Raw genomic sequence first — 9533 nt, 5'->3', positions numbered from 1 at the left:
GTTGCGTTTACCTCCTTCCTGTGAAATACAATTCGCCTCCAGTTGTATTGTTTAGTCACTTCAAACTCAACACGTCCAGCCAGCCCCCACAATCCCGTTGCCTGACCTCCTGGTCAAGTGGGGAAAGGCAGTCCACCAACACAGCAGTACAAGATGGAGCAAACACTAAAAAAATAAATAAAACCACAAGAACCCACGCTGCTACTGTGGAAAGGCGACCTGCCACTTCCATCCATGTAGTTTTGAACAGAGGGCAGCAGCGACAGGGTATCAAGGAGCCTCGTCATGAGGGCCCCCGTCTGTGGGAGTCCAGTTTGGGAGCCATATATGGCTGAGGCTTTGTCACCCTCCAGCAGGCTAGAATGATGCGTGGCGTGTGTCCCTAGGGACGGGGACGGGGTCGGTGAGGGCCACAACAGGACCCTGCTCTGTGCCCAAAGCCTCCAGAACAAGAGGGAGCACTGGAGGGTGAAAGGGGCCTGAATTCTCCTGTCATCTATTGTGAGGTCAACGTATGGGGAAGCAGCTGCTGGTGGTGAGGAGAGGGATCCCCCCCAGACAGCCTACGAGCTGGACAATACTGGCTGGCCACTGATGACCACCGTCTGAACACAACACGCATCTGTGTATGTATTTGTCTAGAACTTTAGCGGTTAGCTTTATGTTCGCTTTAATGACACCGAGGTTGATCGCTACCGCAGTAAAGTCATACATCCTTCAACAGGGCAAAGTAAAAACCCAATAGCTTAATCTCCCTTGGAGTCAACATAATATGTGCCCATCTTGGAAGCAGGGATAATCTTGAGTGCATGGTCCTACAGCCTAGTGTGCCAGTCTCAAGGTAGCCACGATAAGTACATCCTGGTAGCTTATTTGAGTGAGGAGTCACGTGCTCAACAGGCCTCCTGTCTGTTGCTGCGTAATGTAATCCTGCTGCTAAGCCTGCCCTCGCTCGCTTAACCCCAACCCCCATCCGAGGCACACCCTCTGCCTCACCCATCTCACATAATGCGTCCACGCCATTTACGAGATTTATTCTGTGGTAGTAGGAGGAGGAAATTGAAGTACATTTTGTGATTGGAGCGGTGTGGAGCGTTGATGTGGCTGCGCGGCTGTGCCGAGTGGGGGAGGGGAGCTTTGACATGGAGGTGGAATCCGCTGAAAGCTCTGTCCCAACTGACTTAAGTTTGTGACAAAAATGGGCGTCGCGTTTTTTGGTAGGCTACAGACTCGTATTAAGAGTCAACAAAAAATCTGCACGCCATTGGCTAACTGCTACGTGATTTCATATCCCTCACGACTATGAATTGCAAAAATGTATGGTATGGGATCGCCTACTCTTAAACCTGTGGAACCTCATGGCGACATTCACAACGTTATATCAGCCTAAATGTTGGCTACACGCCGGATCACACTGGAATATGATAACAAAGCTTTTGAACGATACAATGTAAGAGGATAGTTAGGGTGTAGCCTATCAATCTCATGCTTTGAAAACTTTCTCCCTTGAGGGTGGCGCCTAAACTTGGAGTCAGAAAGAACAGACTGTTTCACCTTTCTAAGTATTCAAAGATCCAGACGGCTGCCATCCGGCCTGCCAATAGACTAGTCTGTATTATACCCAACTGTAGTCTATTGTGATGCCCTGGGTATGGCAGTTACCTAAACAGGATTCGTAACCAGTCCTCCTCGATATAATACTTAAAATGTACGTTTAAACTAGGCCTACTAGGTGTGCAGTTCAAGACGCCTGTAGATAATAAAAAAAAATGTAGATGATAGTTAGTGGTCAATTAACGTGACAGCACATTTATGAGCAGCTGAAACACAACCGTTCACCTGCGTACATATGTCTTTACTGAAATATTCAATGTTGCGTGGGCATAGTACGCGAAAGAATAGTGGTACGCCCACGATGAAGGTTTTTGAACGTTTGTTCCTTCTTCACTGTGTCCGTTTGCTGCTGAACTCGCTCACCTGGACCTAGCGAAACCTTTCCCCTGGCGTTGACCGCGCCCCACCGTGGCGCGTACGGGACACTACAGCGGCTTTGTTGCAGCTTTTAACAGACAGAAATATCGAGTTTCGTGCCGTTGTATTCCCGTCAGCTGGTGGGGCTGACCTCAATACAGTATTCACAGCCACAAAATTAGATACATAATAAGCCGGCCAAATGAAACCTGGCAAGGAAATCTACTCTAAATTATACATAAGCCTAGTCATACATAGCTCGTAGTTGGGAGATTGTATTGCATGCCTAGTAGCACACAGGCCAATCCTTTCTTGTTAGAAACACGGCAAGGTAGCCTACATGTTATCCCCTTATCTGAGTATAGTTGTGCCGCTACATACAGCCCTGTTGTGGCTTTATACTTACAGTGCAGCTCAAACTATGCCGTATAAATATATATCTGTCAATAGAATGTGAATGCCTGAGTAATTTATCCTAATGTTTGTACTATGAGTAGATCCCAGTAGCAGATTACAGTGTGGTGCGTGTCCTGACCTTTTTTTCCTCATCATAACCTTCATAAGACTGAAGAGGTTCAGGAGAGGCTGCAAGAAGATGAAAACCCCAGCCTGACATCATTGGATACATCTACTTTCAAAGATTTTTATGATTTTAGATCTTTTCTGATATTAAAACAGTAAAGGCCTGTATTAGCCTCCTCAATGATTATTATAATTTAGGTGTCATTCCGGAGATACACTGTTGTTACACAGACTACGAACCCTAGCCAAATCAGTAGACAGGATTATGTCCTTGACAACTTGATTAGAATGGGCTGAACAGCACTGAGTGAACCCAGTCCACGTGCAACTAACAGAAAAAAAACCTCTTGGCACATGTTTAAACTTTGACACACCCAGTTACTTGCTGTGTTTCAGACCTATATGTACTGCTGCCAAAGAATATTCATGTCAGTTAGAAAACTATTGTCTGCTGGCTGAAATGTGTTATTAAAACTACTGGTTAGTCACTAAGCTTTTATGAGTCAGGGTGTGGGAGGGGTAAAGGCCTCTTGCTCTCTCTCAGTCTGCATACTGTGTCAGATTAGCATCAGTGTCAGGGTTGCCATGACACCTTTTCATGGATACTAGTGGATTCTTTACCTCACAGGTCTTGTTCAATGTTGAAGAGAAGAATTCTGTACATTTCAGTCATAGTGAAACACCTCAAATCCCTCCTGAAGACGGCACATTCTATCAAGTATTCAAAAGAAACAACTGAACACGATCATTGGAGAAGTTCATTTGAATCAAATTCTTACCGCACTCTGAGTATTCAAACATCTGTCAACAGCAGATGTGTGGACCAAATGTGCCTCAGAAACTTCTCAGCTCAGCAAACCTCCCTTCTGAATGCAAGAGCAACGTGTATGTGAAAGGCTAGGACATTCTTGAGAAACACAAACGCAGCTCTAAGAACTAGACTGAATGAAAAGATGGACCCTTTCTTATCTTGTTTTACTAAAGTCCAGTTGCTTCTCGGCCATGCAAACTTCCCAGTGCAAACTCTTGAATCTCTGGGGTTGAGCTGTAGAGAGTTAGACCGTACACTCATATCATTAAATATATCTTTCCAGTGGAATTCATGAATACCTGATAGAACACAGGGACACATACGGACTCTTTGTCATAAGTGAACAAGAACACAGAGACACATACGGACTCTTTGTCATAAGTGAAATAGAACACAGAGACACATACGGACTCTTTGTCATAAGTGAACAAGAACACAGAGACACATACGGACTCTTTGTCATAAGTGAAATAGAACACAGAGACACATACGGACTCTTTGTCATAAGTGAAATGGAACACAGAGACACATACGGACTCTTTGTCATAAGTGAAATAGAACACAGAGACACATACGGACTCTTTGTCATAAGTGAAATAGAACACAGAGACACATACGGACTCTTTGTCATAAGTAAAATAGAACACAGAGACACATACGGACTCTTTGTCATAAGTGAAATGGAACACAGAGACACATACAGACTCTTATAAGTGAAATAGAACACAGAGACACATACAGACTCTTTGTCATAAGTGAAATGGAACACAGAGACACATACGGACTCTTATAAGTGAAATAGAACACAGAGACACATACGGACGGACTCTTTGTCATAAGTGAAAAGGCTTGGTTTCTTTGACTGTACAGGCAGTTTTCAAACTGAGTCATAAGTCAAGATTAACGCTGCCAAGCATTCGACACACCCAGGCCAAGGTGCGTTGAGGAATTCAGGTAAGCCTGTCTGTGTGTGTGTGTGTGTGTGTGTGTGTGTGTGTGTGTGTGTGTGTGTGTGTGTGTGTGTGTGTGTGTGTGTGTGTGTGTTAGAGAGAGAGAGAGAGAGAGAGAGAGAGAGAGAAGATTGAACTTTTGAAGTTCTGTGTTCTTCCATGACTCCCTCATGGTCGGCCCCTCCCTTCCTGTGCGTCATCTGGTCATGTCTGATCAGGTGTCTTCACCAGAGGGTTTGTGTGAGAGACTTGTCTATACCCATGCTGTTCTTTCAGCTGGCGCGGTGACATTTAGGTGGAAAAGCCTGTTCACCTGGTATGTGAGAATACACCTTGTGCTCAAACACCCCTCCACCAAAAAGGTTTAAACCTCAGCAGTTCATTTTTTGTTGTTTGTATCAGTCTGATATCAAATATAACAAACTGAACACTGAATTTGATTCGCGATTTCCTTCTGGAATTTGTTTTATTTTTTATAACATTTATTTTTCTGACACTTCAGTTCAGTTTATAAACAAACTGTACCTTTTGGCTCAGTCATATCAGTTGGAAATTCATGTATTTCTGTTTACGATTACGTCTGTTTGGCTATGATGCTATTAAATGGAGATACTGGCTTAGCTCTCTTCTTGCTCCTCTTCTTGGCCCTATGAGATGTGTTTGTGTCCAAATGTTGATAGATAAAATAGCCTTTTGTAAGATCAGACAAACAAAAATACATGCTTTTAAATATTTGTAACCATGTAAGTTATGCAACTGCCATCATTGTGTAAAAATAACTTGACCCACCGCTTGTAATCTGCTGGCTTGTTTGTGTTTACTCACTGTCCTTGTTTGTTTGCTTGTTTGTGTTTACTCTCTGTCCTCCTGTCAGTCAGGACCGTGCACACAGAGGCCCTCTGTGGGGTCGGTGGGGGGTAGTGTGAAGTACAGGACCTCGTGTTCCATCTCCCACTTCCCACCTGCCTCCTTTGAGGAACGGGATTTCACGCTTCTAACAGTTGATGTCAGTGAGATGCCTCCAGGCTGATCTTGTGAGAAGCATGTGGGACAGGACCCGTGAGACTGCCCTTGCTCCGGAAAAGTCTGTCTGTCTGTCTGTCTGTCTGTCTTTGTTTGTTTGTATGTTTGGGGGCAAGTGAGAGTCAATGTGTGATGTGTACTACTCTCTCTCTCTCTCCCTCTCTCTCTCTCTCTCTCTCTCTCTCTCTCTCTCTCTCTCTCTCTGTCTGTCCTTCCCACTGCATGCTCAGAATCCTTCTTTTACTACAACATTCCTATGGGAATGCTCACAGTGGAACTCAACTGTTCACACAGGGTCCGCTAGCTGCCCACGAGGCCTGCTGCTGCTACTCCACATTCAATGGTGGGATTGATTGGAGAGCGAGGGGCTCTCAAGAATGTGAATATCCTCCCTCTCCCTCTCTCTCTCCCTCGCCTCTGTGAGTCATTCGGCCTGTGCATACGGAACCTCTGGAGGGAGAAGCAGGCAGCTATTTTTACATTTCACAGCAGGGGATTCGACGAGCTTCTCCGTCTCACCGCTGAGCAGTGGAGCACTTAGCGGAAATAACTTCCACATTGGACAAAGAGCTTTGAGAACATATACGTTCACACACACACATATTTCCCTCGTTCTGTTCAAATAAAATCATGACAAACTGGCTATGGACAGAGTCAACCACATCCTATAGAGTGTTCAGTGCTCACGCAGGCCTGTGGGGGAACATATATGGCTTCTTCTGTGTGTAGCAGGCTATGTGATAGCCACCGTGGCCACATGAGAGGGGAAACATTTTAAGACCTTCAGCTGGACCAATGGACTAGCACGTGTCGGAAGCCAGTCAACCTCCCTCGTGTAGTGCTGAGGAAACCACACTCTGCCACCTTGTGGAAGACATCTGCCATGTCGGGTTGTGATATACTCCTCTCACCTAGATGGCGCTGTTTAGTCATTTTCTTAACCAATGAAGAAAACAGAATCGACCTCATGTTTGATCAGGCTGTTGCCATAAAGACTGAAATGAACTTTGGGCATCATGTATTGGCCATTTTTACAATGGATTCTGTAAATAAAACATAAACACACACAGTGTTGGGGAAGAGCAAGCTACTGATGACTTCACACTGGAAGAGGCTGAACTACGGCAAAGCTCCCCCAGGCAAAAATCTAGTTTGGAGTTCAAACTATTTTGTAAAAACAACGATCAGATTGACAATGTACATGTGATATGAAATGAAGAAAAAATATAATACAAAACAGTCACATGCCAGCAAAAAATACCACTCAATTAAGTTTATTGCAAACTCACAGGTCATACATAAAAAAATAAATACATAAATAAATAAAAGCAAGATTACTCAGTTAGCGATGTAACTTTCTCAAATAGCATGCAACAACTTTTTGAAACATTTGTTAATAAATAGCACTAATCAATAACTTATAATATTCAGGTTTAGTAATACAATTTTAGACTCTATAGCCAAATATTCTTCACTGGTGAGCTGGCACCTCTGGAGACATAAACCTGTTTAAACAAAACTATCCCATCTGGGCGTCTCACAAAGACACAATTGCAAGGAATGTTACATTTTTGTTGTTAGAAAAAAATCTGACTACAACTGAAACAGTAAAGGAAAAAATATTTTAGTAAAATATAAATAAATATTTTTAGTAAAATATACTTTTTTAGACCGTTTGAGCGACTTTAGCACTGGTCTAAAAAAGCCCTGGGTCTTTAGCATTGGGCCTGTTGACTGACTTCAGTGTTCAGACAGTATGAACAGCTTGAACATCGGTCTAATCAATAGGCCTATCTTTTGACCTGTCTGAGCAGAATCTCCTCGTTCTACAACACACACGATCAGTCCTTCAATCAATCAGGATGATAGACAACACACAAGCAGTCCTTCAATCAATCAGGACGATAGACAACACACAAGCAGTCCTTCAATCAATCAGGATGATAGACAAGGGGGAGGAGGCTGGTCAGAGAGGGTTCAATTACAGTACAGAAGCAATGATGAAATACAAAATGATTCCTGTCCTTTCGATTGTTTGTAGTTTCAGTAGTTAACGACACAGAAGATGGCAAAAGATGTTACTACTTGAATAACTATGCAAATATGAATGTAGTTGAACTACCAGCAAGTTACTGAGTTTAATGACATTTAGTTAGTTTAGTTCACTACTCCCTAACGGTGCATACTGCATATACTAGCCTAGATCAGACCATTCAGTAGAAGCACTCGGTGTGTGTGTGTGTGTGTGTGAGATACACAGACCTGTAGTAAGGCCCAGACCCCAAGAACAGTATTTCCAGGAATCCCCCTTGTTGATTGGCCAAGGGATTCCTGGGAAAACTGGACCCCGGGGACAGGGAACATTGGGAATGTGCTCCGTTCAATCCCCAAAATAGTGACACGCAGGACACTGGGAACGTCGAATGCTCCAGGGAGCAAAGCAAACTACAAGAACAGGGCTTTTTTTTATTTTTTTAAACGGACTGCAAACACACTTGAAATGAATAATTTTAAAGACGTTTCTTTACTGCTTTACAACAGAACATGTGACTGAGTCCTGAGTCCTGATGTGCACGTGTCTGGAGCTCATGTGTCCGTGTCTGGAGCTCATGTGTGTCTGGAGCTGATGTGTACGTGTCTGGAGCTCATGTGAACGTGTCTGGAGCTCATGTGTGTCTGGAGCTGATGCGTACGTGTCTGGAGCTCATGCCCTCCCTCCCGAGCTACAGTGCTTCATCTCAGACTACCAATTGACCAGAGATGCAGCACTGCACCTGGGGCTGGACGACCAGGACGACCATCCATCCATCCATCCATCCATCCATCCATCCATCCATCCATCCATCCATCCCTCCATCCATCATCCATCCATCCATTCCCATCTTGGACTGCCCAAACCTACCTGTATCTTTCTTCCCCTTGGACGCCATGGTTTCCTGGGCTTGGGCCGTAGACTGTGGAGGCTTTGATCCTCTCACTCAAAGGCTTTAGCCTCCCACCTGTTCCACCCTGGCCTGCCCCGGGGGATCTCAACCTGCTGGGGAAGAGCAAAGGGGGAACACAGTAGTAACGTCTACTCAAGCATGGCAGCATAACATTTTCAAGAGAAGATTTGGTCTTGTGACCATTGCTGTGTGCATGAGTCAGGACTGAGCGCCCTAAATGTAAAAGAAAGCCAGCGATGTTTACAGAGGAAGTGGGGAGGGAGCTGAGGGAGCTGAGGGAGGAGGGAGCTGTAAACATCATGAGACAGGACAGGAAATGGCTTTGACCCCTGTCCGCCTGCATGTTGAAGAACTGCTAACTTCCTGTTGCCCGTGCCCCCAACTCCCCACAAACATTCCTCCCCACTCGCCTTTCTCACACTCCTCTCCTCCTGATGACCCCCCCCCCCTCCACTCCAGTTCTCTCCCTCCCTTCCACCCGGCCGCCATCACCTGGCTCTCCACTGCATGGGGACAAAATAGTGCCTAATGCTGATAGTCTTAATCAGGCCACCATAAGAAAGGTAATGCGATAGATAGATAGATAGATAGATAGATAGATAGATAGATAGATAGATATTTACAGAGCACAAAACAAACTAGTTCTTTAAAAAAACATGGTGTGTATAATAGCAGTTATCATGACATTTTTTAACATGATATTTTCCATCCCCTCGGGAACACAGCAGGAACTGTGACTGTGAATAGTGGGATATGTGAAAGGCCTGATAGACCTCAGTGTGTGCGACAGACGCCTGTCCTGCTGCGGCACAGAGATGCTCCCTTGATGGTAGCCGGTGCCGCTCTGGCTCAGGTTCCCGCAGCCCAGCCCTCTCCCCATCCTCTGGGCCACAGCAGAGCAGAGCGGCCCTCTCCCCATCCTCTGGGCCACAGCAGAGCAGAGCGGGGCCAGTGGCATCAGCCAGGCGAAACCCCCAAACTGCAGGGTGCCAAATTCCATTGAACTAACAAACCGCACGGGCCCGACCGTCACCGTGCACCCGACGGGCTTCCAAAAGCTCTCGCGTTACACACGGAGACTTCAGGCCAGAGCGGCTACCTCACGCTTCCTCATAGACCAGTCAGGGATCTCTCCACAGGAAGCCGCCGCCTCAGACTACAGGCTCATACGAGGCTCATTTCAAAGAGCTGAACTCCACAGTTGGAGAGCATGTTTCCCCTCACCGCTCCCAGGACCTTTAAAACAGCCCCTCATCTCCCTCTCTGGTGGTCAGTGAGGGGTTGTAGAGCCTGCATGCCCCCCCGTCTCTG

The 9533-nt window shown here is 45.5% G+C and overlaps 1 long non-coding RNA gene across 1 annotated transcript in view; it reads right to left on the bottom strand.

The window, feature by feature from the left end:
* Nucleotides 1-6537: 6537 nt before the first annotated feature.
* The window catches only part of LOC116225283, a 14538-nt gene continuing 11542 nt past the window's right edge, over nucleotides 6538-9533 (bottom strand). The window contains exon 3 of the long non-coding RNA XR_004166027.2: nucleotides 6538-8314. This is a non-coding gene — a long non-coding RNA (uncharacterized LOC116225283). The remainder of the gene's footprint in view (nucleotides 8315-9533) is intronic.

The sequence above is a fragment of the Clupea harengus genome, chromosome 20 (assembly GCF_900700415.2).
Source record: "Clupea harengus chromosome 20, Ch_v2.0.2, whole genome shotgun sequence".
NCBI classification, from domain to species: Eukaryota; Metazoa; Chordata; class Actinopteri; order Clupeiformes; family Clupeidae; genus Clupea; species Clupea harengus.
The sequence above is the reverse complement of the archived record's forward strand: the minus strand, read 5'-3'. Positions and strand labels throughout refer to the sequence as shown.